At 40.2% G+C, this 18,093-nt stretch overlaps 1 protein-coding gene across 1 annotated transcript in view; it reads right to left on the bottom strand.

Annotated features, from left to right (window-relative positions):
- Positions 1–18,093, bottom strand: part of LOC124789378 (sorting nexin-25) — a 170,484-nt gene that overhangs the window by 46,386 nt on the left and 106,005 nt on the right. The window lies entirely within an intron of this gene.

The raw sequence follows: 18,093 nt of genomic DNA, 5'->3' as shown, positions 1-18,093 counted from the left end.
TTTTATATCAGCATGACTACCACCAAGTTATCAGTTAGGATGAATGGGCAAAGACAGAGGGTGTATGCTTGCAACACACGATATCTTGTTGCACAGCATGCTCTACGACAGCTGTGACCTTGGTGCCTGTTTCACCATGTGTGCCATCTGGATTTTTCCATCAGAAACTAGTTTCTCAGAACTCTGCATGTGGGAATTAGTGCTAAAAACATGTCCTTGGTTGTCGAAACCCACCTGGGCTTAATTTACATTAGTTTCTTCAGTCTCAGAATTTCTTCATAGCAACTACTCCTTTCTTCGCTTCGCTTTAGTTTTGTACATCTTTCATTTTTTGAGCTGTCTTTTTTTGTCAGCCCCCTCTCACCCCAATTACATACAATCCACATAGCTTTTCACTCTTATTAACTCATGCATTATGTTTTAGTAGTAACCTCTGTCTTGCATATAACCCTGTCTTCCACCTTTAAGCTCTCATATTTTCATATCTCCTCTAGTGCAACCCCAACAATCAGTTTTTCCTTTTCATCCTGTCCAGTAAGTCTCATCTGATCTAGGGTTATGGTTGATTTTTCCAAACTCTACCCCTTTTCCTAAATCTCTCCAGTCCTTTTCCTTCATCCCCTTCCTTCCCCTTCAATCCTTCTGCTATTGAGTGGAAATATGAACACAGCAACTGAATTATTTGCTCCCAAACAACTAATTTATTCTGTTTACTCCACCAGTGAGTCACAAATGTTCTCTTTTGAGGAAAGTGTGTGATACCACACTGTAGGTCCTCTATGAGCCTCCAAAAATGATTATCTAACTCTTTGCATGGTTTCCTACATGTCTTCATAAGCTGCAGAAGTGTGTTTCCCAACCTTATTTCTGAAAATTGAAAAAAAATTCTTGGACTCTGTTCAATATTTGATTACAATAAATAAATAGGTTGACTCCCCCAAAAGTGTTATGCTGACCACAGAATGTATGTACTCAAGCGTGCGATAATCTTGTTCTGGCAGCAAACATTACATCCACAACACAGAAAAATGAGGGAACAGACAGTTAAGGATATCTCCCTATTATTTCATAACATCATGAAATATTTAAAGTCTGGTAAAAACATATCTAAATGAGTGATGCAGTGTGGAACTTTTTCTGTATTCCAATAAATTTTGAATTAAATGGGCCTCTTTGTTTAGAATAAAAGGCATTAAGTTTCAAGGGTAAAAAAAATTATGTTTATACTAACTTTTTATTAGTTAAAATTAGAGGTTCAACTTTAGAGAAACTTATCTTGCCTCTAATAAACAGAAAAACACTGTTTAAAATAATACTACTTTGTAGAATATTACTGCTGCATAATGTCTGATGAAAGATGGCTGGAAAGAAACATACATCATTGCTGGGTAAGTTGACTTATACATCACGCTTAGTCTCAATAACAAGGTAATAGCACACAATAGGATGGCATGGCACATAACTGGCGCAACACTCTCCAAATGGTACTTACTTTGTCTGCAACTGCAAGAGGAGAAGGGGGGCTAGAATTTCTGGTTTATCTTTCTTCCTAACTACATTTACATAAAAGTCAGCAGGGAATTCAAAGACTATGAACTGTTGCACAAATTCAGGCCATCACTATACATTGTCATTCCAGTGCTTCATGACAATGTAAATTTGCAATAACTCCATTTCATAATCAGTCATTGGATACATAGTCTGGAAAAAGCAACTAAACACTCAAGTTTCTGCTTTGAATGATAGGTGTGTCATATGTCACAACATTAAACTTCTGTTGTTGCTCCTAGCCTATCTTCCTCTACCCATTCTGGCTCCCCCTACCCGCCACACAACTGTGGGCCTCAACTGTTACTGTGGACAGTGATGAGCAACAAGAAGCTACATTTTCATTTTAAGATGGCTGATTCTACTTTAACAATAAAGCTGTAATCCCTGGGAGAGGGATATCCTTTCAGACTCTACTCCTATGAACTCTGTGGAATACATCCATTTCATCTTTATAGGGACATCTTCAAGCATCGGTCAATACCACATCAAATGCCATTCCCCCTTTCCTAACTGTGTCACGAGACTTGTTGATTGGGGTATCACTCCATTGAACACAGAGCAGATAGAGTTCTGAGTGGTCAGTGCAAATTACCTGCATCTAGATTCCTGCATTTTTTACAACTCTGCCAGGTAGCGATGACCATTGCGAACTATTGTATGTATTGGCACCGAAATATTCAGTAGTGGACAGAACACTAGCCTAAAGCCGTATGTGCTTAGGAAATGTGCTATCTTGCATGAAGTACTGAACTCAGCCTTAATTGTTTTAATTCAGATTCCAGGTAGTCATGACCTGAAATCATCTGAGCTTTATGTATTGAAGTGCTCACGACATAATTATTCTGTGCTGGGTCGTGGAAACTGTATTTACTTAGGTAATGACCTCTTTGTGTCAGTTTTATACACAGCCAATCATTCAATTGTCATTTAACCATCATATCCACAAACAACAACTTCCTTTACTTTTCTACTTGCATTGTAAATCAGATGTCTGGATGCATGGAATTCATTTAGTTCAAAAACTAATGTAGTGGTCCATTCTGTGAAAACTGAATTAAAATGTGTCATCCCGTATCAACAGGAACAGGGTACACTAAGGTAGCAGATTTAAGTGTGTATGTCGCCACCTTCCATGAAAAAGTTAAAAACTTTCGTGATAAATAGGGAGCCCATGGTTAATTTTACAATTATTGCCTACTGTGCAGAAAGTAGGTGATCATCAAAATGTATTTCACAAATTTGATAATGCCAGGTGTCAAATGGGCAGCCAAAGATCTAATATGTCTGCTACTGGCAACTTAGTACACAAAGACACCAACTCTACGGTCATCCTATTGTTATTCAAAAAATGATTGTATATCTTTGACTATATTGATAGATGATCTAAGAGGCCAATCTTATCTGTTAGATATTTTGTCAACCTGCATGTAGGAGACTCAGATAACAGCACATAATAGAAAAAACATCACAACCATATAGCAGAACAATGTTTAGACCTATAGCTCATTAGTTGCTGCAATCCAAGAGAACTGTTTCACATGTGCCCATGCAGCAATCCAACGTAAGCCATGACATGCACACATTTCCTTTTGTGAAGGATACCCATGACAATAAACTGATGACAACTTCAACAATGGACCAGTCGACACATCATGGAGAATGAACTGGCACAAATTATCTTCGCCAATGAATGAAGGCATTACCTTGTTTTATTTTGTGTGAATAGCTGCCATGTTGGGGCCTGCAGTATGTCTGAGTGTCGAGAGCAACACCTGTTGTTCCAATTTACAGGTTCTCTCAAAAGCCACCACTGGGCTGAGAAAGATTTGGAGACCAAAGACATACTTTCTTTTAATGCATTCCTCACAATTTCATTCAAATAGAATAATGCTCATCCACATACCGTAAATAATGCTCAAGACTTTCCCTCTGCATGATGTATATACTTCTTCACTGACCCACCATTCAATAAACATCTCACCAACTGAACATCTCTGGGATAATGTTGGTTGGCATTCTGCACATGACGTTTGCCCTGCACTAAATACAGCTGAACTTTACAATCAAGTGAAAATTATCTGGAATGTAATTCTACAAAGAAACATTTAAAATCTGTTTGCTTCAGTGTCACTATCTAATGCTTGGTGTCTGGTGAATGTGGTAGCAAAAATTACACAAGATATCAATGAAACTGGAAGCAGTAGTTGTTCTTTGGGTACTGCAACAACTGCCGCATCACAGCCATCAATATTAAAGCATATTGCATATCATGTGAGAGGAGTTCTAGCTTGGAGCAGTACATGAGTCCAAGTCTGGAGATGCTCTTGCAGTTGCGCATATTTATTGCCAAATTGCTGCTCTCTACAAGTTACGACTGCATCACATTTATGCCTACTTATATGTTATTTTGGTTATAGTTTGGCTACTTAGTGAAGGGACAATGTACTTGCTGGCGAATTACCTTAGCTGTCAACTTGGCTCGGAGTGGATTACATTAGGAATGACTTGTGTATTGTCTCTGAGGACTGGGCTATCTCGACTACAATTTGTACCCTACCATTCTTCAATTAATTATCAAGTTCAATTAATAAATTAGAAGTGCAGATAAAACACAGGTGACAGATTGGTGCAAAATATCTGAGTGCATCTAGCGGCAACTGCAACAATTCTATGAACAGTTCCTGCGACATCAACACCTTTGGCCGACCATTCAACAGCATTACTATCCTTCAGTAACATGGGATTCATGCATCAAACAGCTGTAGTGGCATGATGCAGATTTGACAATCTCTGATTCTTAAAACCAAAATGTGCACTTTGATTCATGGTCAGCTCCAGAGACTTATCAATTGTTACAAAAACTTATCCCATTAGCCAACTTCAATTCTCTAAGCTCTCAGAAATAAGTGAATCACTTATGAAATACTTCTGTAAACAAATTCATGCAGTGGTTTCTAAATTACTTTTCCATCAGTTGCAGAAGGAATGAGATCATTTCTGTAAGTCGTGGCAGCTGTTCGAGGTCTAACCTCCAAGCATAACATCATTTTTCAGACTTCCGTAGCACTACATGCCAACTCACAGAAGTGTGACATCCTACACGGGTAAGTTAGTGATGAAGTACTGAGATAGGCAGACTGCTCATTCGAAGAAGGCTCAAGCTTTTGTACTGAAAGATCTCATACACAAATGCATCAGCAAGCAGAGGTCATACACATTCATAAACTTCAGACTCAACAGCTGTTAACTTTCTGAGATGGATTAAGTCTGAGCTCACTCTCATCTGTGCAACAGAGGCCTTCTAAGTCCCTCCAGCACCAGCCATGCAGAGAGTACAATGCCTAAATGCTGTTACAAAGCACCATTGTTAGAAAGGGCACAGTGCAGCCAATCTACAGTGCTTTCTCTTAGGAACTGTCAAACACTTCCATCTTGCTGATTTGTTTCCTTGATCACCAACAACATGAGTGAGCTCCCTGTTTTGCTTCCCATACACATTGCCACAAAAACCCATCAACAGCAACAACAACTCTACTTTACACCACACCAGGCTGCATAAACCATGTGAAAAAATTAGTCTGTTCCTAACAGATATCGGTTCACTGGCAACCCAGTTTATCCTGATTAGAGATTAGATTAGATTAGTACTTGTTCCACAGATCATGAATACGACACTTCGTAATGATGTGGAACTTTACTTACAGTAAAGATGACATATCAAGTCACAGACCCACACATCGAAGAGACTGTTACACATTTGAGCTCTCAGCCAAAGCCTTCTTCAGAAAGGAAAACAAACACACATATATCCGTACAAGCAAGCACATGTGCATGAGGTGTGCTTGCTTGTGTGAATGTGAGAGGAGGGGGAGGGGGGTTAATTGCCGGTCTGCAAAGGCCTTTGTGAGGCCTTCACCATACTGCCCAATTATCCCACCACTGCGAGAATCAGTTAAAAAGGACTGCTCCCCCAGCATACTGCCTTTGCCACGCTTTCGATTATCTCTCCTCCTGCCCTGAAATGTGGCACATCCTACCAAAGATCCCTCCTAAAAAGGTATTCTGTCACCCACCCAAAATACATGTCATCCTAGTCCGTCACTAAGCCAGTCTCATTCCCAACTCCTTGCCATGGTAATCATATCTCTGTGGCAGACCAAGGTGCAAGACCTGCCCATCCAATCACCCAGCTCCTCCAACTCCAGTCCTGTCACAGGCTTATACTGCCCCATCTGAGGCCAAGCAACCTGTGAAAGCAGTACATCCTATACCAACTCAGCTCCAAACAATACACAACCTTTTATGTTGGTATGACTACCAACTAGCTGTCCACCAGAATGAATGGCCTCCAGCAAACTGTTGTCAAGAACAAAATTGCCTGTCCGATGGCACAACACACAGCAGAGGACAACATGCTCAGTTTCAATGGCTGCTTCACAATCCAAGCCATCTGGATCCTTCCCCTCCACCATCGCTTTCTCTGAACTACGCAGACGGGAATTATCCTTACAACACATCTTCTGCTCCCATAATTGTCCCGGCCTCAATGTCAGGTGACCCACTGTCCTCACACCCTCCACCCAACAGCCTCCCCCTTCCTCCATCCTATCATACCCTTCCAACTCATGTCCCTACATAGCCTTCAGTGTGTGCTGCTTCCCACCAGTCGCTATTACTATACCAGCCAACCATCCCTCCCGCATTCCTAGCCACCAATCGCTCTTCTTCTGAGCGACTAGCCACCCACCCCCACCCAGTTCCTCTCCTTACCTCCCTCTTGCTCTAATTATCCCACCCAACACTACTCAACCACAACCAGCCCATCTGCTGGCAAATAACAATGGCACTGTCAGCCTAGCCAGCCTCATGTAGGAGCACAGACACATGTATGCATGTGTATGAGTGTGTGTTTGTGCATTCTGGTTTGTCAAAGGATAAGTCCGAAAGCTAGCAGGTTTTCCTTCTTTTGCATGTGCCTATCAATGACTCAATGCTTCTGCCTTTTGGTGAGTGCTCTCCTTTAATTCTAAGTGCTCTCCTTTAATCCTACAGTATTTAGATTCTACAAGAAGTTTTCTACAACATGAACCTTGACATTATTTTAGTCTCACTGCAATAGATTTTCAGGCCTACTTTCAAATTTGTCCTATTAAGTTCTTATAATTGTTGCTGAAGTTTCTAGCACAATTTCATCAGCCAAATGAAGATGGCCCAGATACATTCCATTAACATGCATTCATCCTTTGTTTTCATTCCTCATTTGTAAATGGTCCATTGTACTCACACAATACTAAATTTAAGTTAATTACAGACCGTAAGCCACTGGTAGTTTATTCAATATTCTTGTTAGCATTGCAGAAAAGACAGCTCACAGGGTGCAATAGTGGGAACTCTTCCTCGGTTTCTACCAATGCACCATTCCTTAAAAGGCTGCATGAAAACATGCAAACACTGACAAAGAGTACAACATACAGGTGTCTAAGGTAAAAGTTCGAAGTGTGCCTATCCATTAAAATGTGAATTTTGCTGCAAAAAAGAAAATGCGTGATAACTATAAGGACAAAACTACCAAGCTAAATGAACACATCAGTAGTTTACAGTTTGTGTTTAGTGATCTGAAAATGGATACCATGAAACTTCAAGACAGAAAAAGTTGACAAAACACATTAAGTTTTCTGGACAATAGTTTGAGCATTTCAGAAAGGTGGACAAAAGTGAAGTTCAACAGTCACAAACAAAAAATTCAGAAGCAATAAATTGCAAAAGTAATGTAAGTTCTGTGCATGACAACTTATTTCGAGTACTTTCCACAACAAATGATGGAAGGCAGTATGCAGTTCTTGTGAGCCACATGAAAAGCTAAAGGACAATGTACGCCAGGACAAGAAAATTTGTTGATGCGCAAAAATACAAAATACAACTTTAATGTGGTAAATAAAAATTTGCTGAGCTTATGCTGTTCCAATGACTAACTGGTTTGTAAGATATGAAACAAACAGTGCAAAACAAGACGCTATTCATAGCAGTGGTAGGCCTAAATTTAACAATATTATGAAAAGGATAAATTACTACTCACCATATAGTGGAAGACTATCTAATTCTGATGAAGGTCTTTTTGGCCAAAAGCTTACTTGTTTGACAGTCTTCCTGTTGTGCATATTTGTGACTTGGCATCTCCACTATATGGTGAGTAGCAATCTACCCTTTTTCGTAACATTGTCATTATTCCACTCTGGATTTTGTATTGTTTGATTTTGTAGGCCTACATTTTTTAGCTCCAAATCAATTACCAGTATTAAAATTAAATACATGGAGATAGCTAAGGGTGAAGCACTGCTCCTGCTTTTAGTAATAAAAGCAATGCAAAGGTAAATTCCACAGCGAAAACAGGTGCAAAATGTTGTACAGGAACATCAATAAGAAGCATAAAAAATCTCCACATTATGTGATAAAGACATTTTTGTTTTCCTGATGAGAACAAATATGACAAGAAACAAAAAATAAAGATTTAGTGCTCTCATGTAAAAGAAGATTATAGAAACTAAAAATTACTAACGTCATCATATTTTCAGCTCTACATAATTACAATCTGGTAGAATGAGCCTGTGTTAGCAAAGAAGTAGAAAGTGCAAATAGTAACATAAAAAATATTTGCAGGTGATTTGAAAATATAACTTTTGTAGATATAAACAAACTGGGAGAGAGATTTCATACTAGAGATAGATTTGATCTAAATAGATTATGGAAAAAACTTTGTTTAATACCAAATATTTTAGAAATAGTAAATATGAAAACAAAAGTAAATTGTGATGCTTCAAAGGTCCTCAAGGCCAAGAGCTACATTTTATCTCGAAAATCTGGTGTGCAATCTCCTGAAAATGGAGCATTACCACTACCAGCAAATGTGATGTTCTGTCAACACAAGCAAACATCCTAGATAGTAGCAGTTCACAAGGAAGTGCAGCACTAGTGCCAGAACCAATGTCTGAAGTATCTGAAATAGCACCACCATCAACAACAACAGCAGCAACAGAAATGGCAGCATTAATAACGTTAGCAACAGCACCAACAGCTGTAGCACACAACTCCCCACCAATCTACAAGGTGCAGAAAAACTGTCGTCCTCCAGAATCTCAGGACAGAGGGAGGGATACAACATTAAAAATCATAAACACAACTTTAACTAGTTCTCATCCTAATCACCTCACATTTTAAGCTTAAACATTCAATGCCTTAGAAATAAATCATTAGAACTTGAGGTAGTAATGAATGGTGCAAAAACTGACTGCAAGTGGATTACAGAGCACTAGTGCAGACATTTTGAACTAAGTAGCATTAACATTCATCCATCTAAGTTGCCAAGTTAAATATTATACAAAAACTGCCAAAAACTGAGATGTATATATCTTTACCAAATCAGGTATCAGATATAAAAAGGTGTTAGTCGAATCACTGAGGGTGGAAAATCATTCTGAAGCAGCAACTGCACAGCTGAATTAAATGCAGTGAAAGGTCATAATCACAGTCAATACAGACCACTTACTGGGGATACAGACAAAGTCATCAATTAGAAATGCTGCTTAACATTCTATTTACTGAAAGAACCACTGTAGTTGTATGTGGGGACTTAACACAAATCTTATGAATGGAAGTATGCTGAAAGATCTATTCCTAAAACTATTATGTAGTTTCAACCTACTTTCGCATATACACAAAACAACAATAACTGTAATACAAACAGTCTGACAGATCAACAAAAATAATCAATTTTTGAAATATAATGTAATTAGATAGATTAAAAAATCTAGTCACCAAGCAGCAGCAGCAGGAAAACACACAAATAAGGGTATCAAAATTTGCAAGCTTTTGGAGCCAGTGGCTCCTTCTTCTGGCAAAGGGTTGGAGGGGAAGGAAGAGGGGGGGGGGGGGTGAGGAAAAGGACTGGTGAGGTTTAGGAAATGGGGAGAGTTTGGATAAGTCGCCCAGAACCTCAGTTTAGGGGAGACTTACTTAATGAGATGAGAAGGAAAGACTGGTTGCTGGGGACTGCACCAGATGAGATTTGAAAACTTGAGAGCTTAATACATTCACCGCTATGCCTGTACGCCATACAGCTTGCATGTTTTGGTACTGTGTATCACGTACGGGCACTGCTTCTGTGGATGCTGAAAGGTGTTTATCACCATGTACACATGGCTGGCAGCTGCAAGATAACTGCAGTAGTTCATATTTTGTCCACTACATGCAGCAGCAGTTGATGGGTTCTGTGTATCAGTTGCACAAGTAGAATATCTGTCAATAGTGATTGGTCCTTTGACGACAATTTCACTTGGCATGCAACTGTAAATTTGCAATTGTGTATGAGTGTTTTGAGTGAAAATTACAGCTAGAGGCCTCTGGCAAAGTGAAGTTCTGGACATTTTATTTGGAGAAAATGACTCTGATATTGATGTCAGTGACGACGACAGTAATTACGAGTGAGAAAGTGTTTCAAGTGATGAATCAGGTAATAGTTTTTATTTTTTTCTCAATTTTGTTGCTAATGTATACAGAGAATTTGTAAAGGATACACACCGTGATAGGTTTTCCAGTACTACGTTCATGCTGCATGCCACTGACAACTCAACGTACTTAAGAAAAGGAGAGGAAAACCACCATCCTCTTCATAAAATTAGACCCGTGTTCGACTTTGTCAACAAATGTAGATTCAAATACATACCGTAAGAAAATCTGTCTATAGATGAAGCTACTTGTCCATTTTGTGGACGTGTTGGCTTTAGTGTTTACATGAAAAATAAACCCAATAAATATTGTACAAATCTTTGTGCACTCTTTGACGCTGCAACAGGCTATGTCCTGAACTGCAATATTTACACAGGATCAGCAGGGAGGACTGACAACCGTATTCCAGCATAGTAGACAGACCTTGTTCTTCACATCAGGGCCACTGTATTTAGATGGACAGATATTACACCAGTGACATCCACTGAAGATGATGTGGAAGAAAAATACATTAGCTGTTGGAACTGCAATGAAAAACAGCTTACCATTAAGCTTCAGAACAAAGAAACTGAAGCAAAATGAAATGATATTTTTGAGGAATGGGCCCATTCTAGTGCTGAAGTGGAAAAATAAGCATTATGTATACTGTCTATCCACATAACATCAGGCTACTGCTTAAGACGTTCCAGTATGTAAAAAGGTGATATTACAATAGTAATGAACCCAGACGTTGTAGTTGTCTACAATATGAACAAGACTAGCGTAGATCATGTGGATCAGCTGTACAGTAACTACCCATCCACATAAAAAATAATGAAGTGGTGGAAAAAACTTCTCTTTCGTGTTTTTGTAATGTCTATCATGAACAGTTTAATTTTGTACAAAGACTTCAGTAAACAGAAAATCTCTCCTGTGGACTTCATAAAAAAAGTTAGTTGAAACTGGTAGCAACAGGAGGAGACTTTCAATCTTTAGAACCAACACCAAGCACTAGCCTGGGCAGAAATTTTGGTCATCACTTTCCAGAAAAAGTACCTCCCAGTGCCAACGAAGTAAATACTATGCATCATTGCAAAGTTTGGTCTGACAAAGGGAAGAAAAGAGACTGCCAAACGGATAAGAAAAGAAAGCAGATGGCAGTGCAAAGACTGCAATGTAGGACTGTGTACCTCAGTGCTTTCAGGATTACCACTTAAAAGAGAATTATGTATAATATATATATATAATCATTTTATAACATAAAATATTAAGTAAAAAACCTCCTGTGAACCAAATTCTTCTTATTATAAACACCAGAAACAATGTTAGGAAATGTAAAAATTTTTTCCAGGTGAAGGTTTCTCAGTTTTTGGGAATACTTGCACACCTCTGCCGATGTAAGCATATATATAAGCTTACATATTTCCTAATCTATAAAATACGGAGTTTCTGATGCTACACATGGGCCTCTGAGGCCATTAGTTATTGTTCATGTTCATTATAAAGTGGCTTGTGGCTTGAAAATTGCCAGTGCACCTGCACAATCGAGGTGCATACACAGCAGTGTGGAATGTGTTAATAGTGGAAGATAGGGCAAAATGCAATATAGAGATTACTGACAAAACATCATGCATGAGTTAATAAGACTGGAAAGCTAAGTGCTTTGTATATGGCAGAAGTGGAGGGGGTGTGAGTGGGGTGGGGAGGGTGGGGGGGGGGGGGGGGGGGTGGAAGACAGGTCAGAAAATAAAAGATAAACTAAACAGAGGTGAAGAAAGGAATACAGAGACTGAAGAAATTAACATATTAAGGCCAGATGGGTGGTGAGAACCAAAAACATGCTGTAATGCTATTTCCCACAAGTGGAGTTCTGAGAAAATGGTGTTGTAGAACATGCTCTGCATCAGGATATTGTGTGCTACCAGTACACACCCTCTGCCTATGTCCATTCTAACTCATAACTTGATGGTAGTCATGCCAATGTAAAAACCTGAACAGTGTTCACACAACAGCAGGTACAAGACATTGGTCATTTCACAGGTGGCTCTCCCTTTGATAGTATATGCTCTGCCAGTTACAGAGCTGGTATAGGTTGTGGTAGGAGGGTGCACAGGGCAAGTCTTGCAGTAGGGATGCTCACAGGGGTATGAGCCACAGGGTAGGGAAATGTGTGCAGACAGAGCATACGGTCTGACAGGGATGTCGCAGAGGGTGACGAAAAACCATTCTAGGTGTGGTGGGCGGAATGTCTGGCAGAATGGAACTCATTTCAGGGTTTGATTTTTGGAACTCATAGGCATGTCAAATTACCTGATTATAGATTCAAGACCCAGGATTGGAGGTGATGGCCCAGGGTATCTGCTTTTGAACTACGCTGGTTGGTTACATTTTTTTCCTCTTTCTTTATCTACCAAACTACATTAAACAGTCTAATAGATAATATGTTTTCAAATGTGGGGTCTACAGAAGTAGAAGTACCAAATACTGATTTGGAATTATCGGACCACATCACTCATCCTTAAAATTCCTCCAATACCACTGAAAGGAAAAAAGCATACTTCATGTATACAAACCAAATTTTTCTACAGAAATATAAAGCGAAGATGCTGAGTCGCAGATACGCACAGCAAAAAGACTGTTAGAAAGTGAGCCTCTCACTGCTGAGGCCAGACTGAGAGCAGTAGTGCATGAGGAGAGAATCACCCGAATGCTGGGGATAAGGTGGAGGCTGGGATGGAGAGGGGGAGGGACATAAGGGTAGGGTTGCTGGATGGTAAAGTGCTGCTCAGTCAGTAGGTTAGACAGAGGGCAAGGGGGGGGGGGGGGGGGAGGGGGGAGCGGGCAAGGAGAGAAGTAAAATGAATATGGATGCATCAGTGGGCTAGAGGGCCGTGTAATGTTGGAATGGGAACAGGGAAGAGACTGGATGGGTAAGGAGAATGACTATCGAAGGTTGAGGCCAGGAGAGTTACAGGAACATAGGATATATTGCAGGGAGAGTTCCAACCCACGCAATTCAGAAAAGCTGGTACTGGTGGGAAGGATCCAAATGGCACAGGCTGTAAAGCTGACTTTGGAATGAGAACATTGTATTAGTTGCCATGCTCAATAATGGGTTGATCCAGTTGTTCCTTGGCCATGGTTTGTCAGTGGCCATTCACGTGGACAGTCAGCTAGTGGATTGTCTTGTCTGTGTAGAATGCAGCACAGTAGTTTCAGCTTAATTTGTAGATCACATGACTGGTTCATAGGTAGCCCTGCCTGTGATGGAATAGTTGACTGGACTGGAGCAGGTGGTGGTTCGAGGATGTATGGGACAAGTCCTGCATGTAGGTCTATTACAGGGACATGAGCCATGGGGCAAGGGGTTGGGAGCAGGGGTTATGTAGGGAGGATAATGTGTAGGTTCAGTGGGCAGCGGAATACCATTGTAGAAGGGGTGGGAGATAGTGAGTAGGACATTTCTCATTTCAGAGCATAACGAGAGGTAGTCGAAACCTTGGTGGAGAACATGATTCAGTTGCTCCAGTCCTGGGTGGTACTGACTGATGAGGGGAATGCCCATCTGGGGACTTTGGGAGGTGGTGGATGACAGGAGAGATAAGGCACAAGAGCTCTGTTTTTGTACTAGGCGGGGGGGGGGGGGGGGGGGGGGGGGGGGGGGGTAATTACAGCCTGTGAAGGCTTCAGTGAGAATCTCGGTATATTTCATCACTACAGATGCGACAATCATGGATGGGTAGGCTGTATAGAAGGGACTTCTTGGTATGGAATGGGTGGCAACTGTCTAAATGGGGGTATTGCTGGTGGTTGGTATGTTTGATGCGGACAGAGGTACTAATGTAGCCATCTTTGAAGTGGAGGTCAACATCGAGGAAGTTGGCTTGCTGGGTTGAGGAGGACCAGGTGAAGCAAATGGGGGAGAAGGTGTTGAAGTTCTGGGGGAATGTGGATAGGATGTCCTCCCCTTGATCCAGATCACGAAGATGTCATCAATGAATCTGAACCAGGTGAGGGGTTTGGGATTCTGAGTTTTTAGGAAGGATTCCTGTAGATGGCCCATGAAAAGGTTAGCATAGGATAGTGCTATGCGGGTGCCCATAGCCATAACTTGGATTTGTTTGTTGGTAATGTCTTCAAAGGAGAAGTAATTATGAGGAAGGACATAGTTGATCATGGCAACTAGGAAGGAGATTTTATGTTTGGAATCAGTCAGGTGTTGGGGAAGGTAGTGCTCAATAGCAGTAAGGCTATCGGCATTAGGGATGTTAGCATGAAAGTAGGTGGCATCAATGGTGAAGAGCAGGGCATCATGTGACAAAGGAACAGGAACTGTGTACAGTCAGAGGAGGAAATGGTTGGTATCTTTTATACAGCAGGGTAGGTTGTGGGTAATAAGCTGAAGATGTTGGTCTACAAGAGCAGAGATTCCCCCGGCAGGGGGGGGGGGGGGGGGGGGGGGCACAGTAACTGGCTGCAATGGGGTTTCCTGGGTTGTTGGACTTTAGGAAGCATGTAAAAGGTAGGAGTGCAGGAAGTGGTAGGAATGAGGAGAGAGATGGACTCTGGGGAGAAGTTCTGGGATCAGCCTTTGGATCTGAGAAGAGACTGGAGATGCTGCTGAATTTTTGGAATGGTGTCATTGGGACATGGTTTGTAGGTTGATGAATCTGACAGCTGGTGGAGTTACTCTGCCAGGTAATCCTTACAGTTCAAAACAACAGTGGTGGAACCTTTGTCAGAAAGTAGGATTATAAGGTCAGGATCAGTTTTTAGGTGTGAATGTGGTTCTTTCTGTGGATGTAAGGTTAGTTTGCATTTTGAGGGATTTGGGGAATGATTGTGAGGCTAGGTTCAAGGTTAAGAAATTCTAGAAAGTTAACAGGGGGCGATTTGGGAGCAGTGGGGGCAATGTGGGTGGATTACAGTTGCACAGAGGAGCGAACTGAGTCAGGCAGGGTGGAACATCAGTCTTTGGTTGAGTCCAATTGGTAGAATTGGTGGCAAAAAAGTGTTTCCACTGTAGGGATCAGGAGAAGGTCTTTAACAAGTACGGCATGACTGAATTTGGGAGTGGGGCAAAAGGTGAGGCCTTTGGAAAGAACAGATACTTCTGCAGGGCTAAGGCTTTTGGAGGAAAGGTTCAGCATTGTGTTTTGGACCTGTTTAGGTTCTGAATTCTGTGTGGTGGTGGGAGTGAGTTTTTGAGGGTGGGGTAAATGTAACAGGTCTCCAAGGCAGGGTCTGTCAGCTATGAGGGGATGTGGGGGGGTTTGGAGGTTGTTGTAGAGGTGATGGACAGTCTTACACCAAGTTGGGGTCGAGAGTTTTTTTTGAGATGGCATTATGCATGTTGCTCTAATTCCTGTGGGGGCAAGAGTTTCAATGTGTGATGTGAGATCCAGAAATCTGGAATAGCATAGCAAGAGAATTTTATTGATGGAGAGGCAATACTGCATGGAGGTTTGGGCCTGATTGATATGGTTTTGCAGGACTATGTTGGTAAGGGTTAAGAATTGGTGGAATCTCATGGTAAGGCCATTTGGGGGGATTCCATGAGCCAAGCAGTAACACAGGAACAGTATGTAAGATGGGTTCTGGTTAGGGATAAGGAAACTTTTCTATATTGACCCAGACGGAGGGAGCAAGGATCCATGGCGGAGGACAAAAATGTGTAAAAATATGTAAATAATGTAGAAATACATCTGAAAAAATTCACAAAAATATGCCAAAACAGATGGGAAAAATAACAAAAAGTATAAAACAGATTAAGTAAGGGGAAACACAATGAAATCTGAGGGAGCAGGCCAATAGTGAAAGGTGAAAACCAACTGAATTGGCTTGAAGACAGAATGAAATTGAAGAAAAAAATAAATAAAAAGACTGTAATGTGGGTTGCAGGTCTGTAGATGGATAAGTGTGAAGAAGAGGGTGGCAGATGTGACTAGATTAGGTGAATAGTACGTGCAAACTGGACTAGAGCCTATGAGGAGTCGGGCGGGGGGGGGGGGGGGGGGGGGCTTTGTAGGATGAGATACAAGTTAGTCAGTAGCAACTATCTTTATCATAATATTGTTACATTTCATCCTCAGCAGAAGCTGTCAAGAATCAGGTCACATGGCAATACAAAGCCAGGTTATTCTATTACAGCTAGCATCAAAACCTCTTGTGGAACTCTAAATATATTAATTTCTAAAATGAAGACATGCATGAACACATTGTTCCTAGAATATATGAGGAATTACAAGAGAGTGTATTGCAAAGTAACTGCTAATGCAACATTTATGAGCAATGAGAGGTTAATAAGACAGCCTGAAAATAAATCAAAAGTTATATGGGGTACTGTGAAGACTGAAGAGGGAAGAGATGTGAAGACCAGGCTATCATCCTCAAAAATGTAGAAAATGTCAGTATTAAAAAAAAGGATTTGCTAAATTATATCAACAATTATTTCATAAATGTGGCTCCTTCATTGAGCTCAAAATTTCCAAACAAAGAAAACCAGAATTTTCAAAAGCTTCTTGTAGAATGGGGGTACAGCCAACAACAAATGAACATGGAAGTGTTAAAAAGCTTAAAGCCTAAAATGTCGGCAGGAGTTGTTGAGATACTGGTCTGTATCATAGCAGTCACAGCTACAGATATTGCAAGGCTGTTGGCATACATGGCCAACTTATCATTTTGTGAAGGAGTGTTTGAAAATCCTAAAAGATAAGCCATTATTTAAAAATAACAGGTATAAAGCAGAAAACCATCAGCCAACATCACTTCTTTCAGGATTCTCCAAAAACATTAGAAAAATTAATGAAGCAAAGAATCAACAAATATCTAAATAACTGTAAGACGCTAAACAGAAATCAGCGTATCTTCCAGACAAGCAAAAATACAAAAACAGCAGTCACATGCTACATGGAACAAATAATCAAAAATCTAGGAAAAGACAACAGCATCATATCAGTAAATTTACATCTGTCCAAGCATTTGATACTATCAATCACTGCATTATTTAGAAAATTGGAAGTATTAGGTACCCATGGGAAAGGGAAAACGTGATTTGGCTCATACCTACACAACAAAACACAGATTGTAGGACTTACGTCAATTTATTCCAAAGACAAAATAAATTTAGTATCAGATTAAAAAAAAAAGTGGAAACAGAAGTACCACAAAGCAGTGTTCTAGGTCCCATACTGTTTCTTGTCTACATAAATGACATTCACACCTCAGACAGTGCAGCCAAGGCCATACTGTTCGCAGATGATACTAGTGCAATAACAAGTGCACCAAAGCATCTGCTGCAAACAACTACTGATCAAGCCCTAAAGAAAGCCCATTCTTTGTTCAATACAAACAGGTTGACATTAAATGCAAATAACACCAATTATACAAAATTTGGAAAAATAAATCAATACGTAAATCCTGATCTGGTGTTAGGTCCCACCTTGTAGATTTTTTGGACAAATGCCAACTTCCTTAAGTACAATGCCTGACACAGCTCAGCACTCCATATTTAGCAACCAAAAAAGAACAAACACATAAAGTCATTCGAGCCATACTGGTACAAAACTTTACAACAGACTGCCAGTCAACATCATAAAGTTAGAAGACGAAAACAAATTTAAAGCAGAATTTTAAAAACTTCTGCTCCATGTTTTTACTCATTGTATGACTATGTAGGCCAATAAACATTCTCTGGTGATGTTTATATTCCTTAAAACTGAAAATACTGTCTTCTGCCCATAGACTTGTTGTTATATTTACATATCTAATGGACAGCTGTTGTGTGATATAAAACCTTTACTGATTTATTGTAATGTACATACGGACTTGCTGCTTATGGAGGACATAAGTAATGCCTTACAGGAAACATTATGCATTTATAATGCCATAAGCATACATGTATATACAGTACTAACTATTTTATGACCTTGTAGTATTTTGTTTGTACATTTTCATGTGCATTTTTGTTTGTACCATTTCCTTGAAATGGTTTCCCATAAAATTACATGTACATTTGTACAACATCCGTACAATATATATTGCCTCCAGCTGGATAAATAA

Source organism: Schistocerca piceifrons, chromosome 3, assembly GCF_021461385.2.
Source record: "Schistocerca piceifrons isolate TAMUIC-IGC-003096 chromosome 3, iqSchPice1.1, whole genome shotgun sequence".
In the NCBI taxonomy this organism is placed as follows: domain Eukaryota; kingdom Metazoa; phylum Arthropoda; class Insecta; order Orthoptera; family Acrididae; genus Schistocerca; species Schistocerca piceifrons.
The sequence above is the reverse complement of the archived record's forward strand: the minus strand, read 5'-3'. Positions and strand labels throughout refer to the sequence as shown.